Source organism: Morone saxatilis, unplaced genomic scaffold (assembly GCF_004916995.1).
Source record: "Morone saxatilis isolate NCDOM2014 unplaced genomic scaffold, NCSU_SB_2.0 Contig9, whole genome shotgun sequence".
In the NCBI taxonomy this organism is placed as follows: Eukaryota; Metazoa; Chordata; class Actinopteri; family Moronidae; genus Morone; species Morone saxatilis.
This window is the reverse complement of record NW_023340268.1, coordinates 13,336,108-13,336,347: the sequence shown is the minus strand read 5'-3', so window position 1 is coordinate 13,336,347 and position 240 is coordinate 13,336,108. Positions and strand designations below refer to the sequence as shown.

At 37.5% G+C, this 240-nt stretch overlaps 1 protein-coding gene across 3 annotated transcripts in view; it reads right to left on the bottom strand.

Moving 5' to 3' along the window:
• The window catches only part of fam126a (family with sequence similarity 126 member A), a 21,376-nt gene that overhangs the window by 13,451 nt on the left and 7,685 nt on the right, over positions 1-240 (bottom strand). The window lies entirely within an intron of this gene.

Here is a 240-nt window from a genome sequence, read left to right as displayed (position 1 = left end):
AAAAAGTGGCACAGCAGAATTTAGATGCTTGTTGAACAGGCTGTACAGTTCGGATGTCTTAAAACGGAATCAGAAAGAAGAAGAGGCTCTTACCTGCTTTAGCTCACATTTATTCATGGTATCTGGTTAAATAAAAACCTAAAACAGATCTGTAATGTCTAGAGCCGTCACACGTTACCAACTAGAATTGTTGAAGCAGCCAGTAAGGCAAGTTAAGTATAATAATCCCAGTGTTAATTA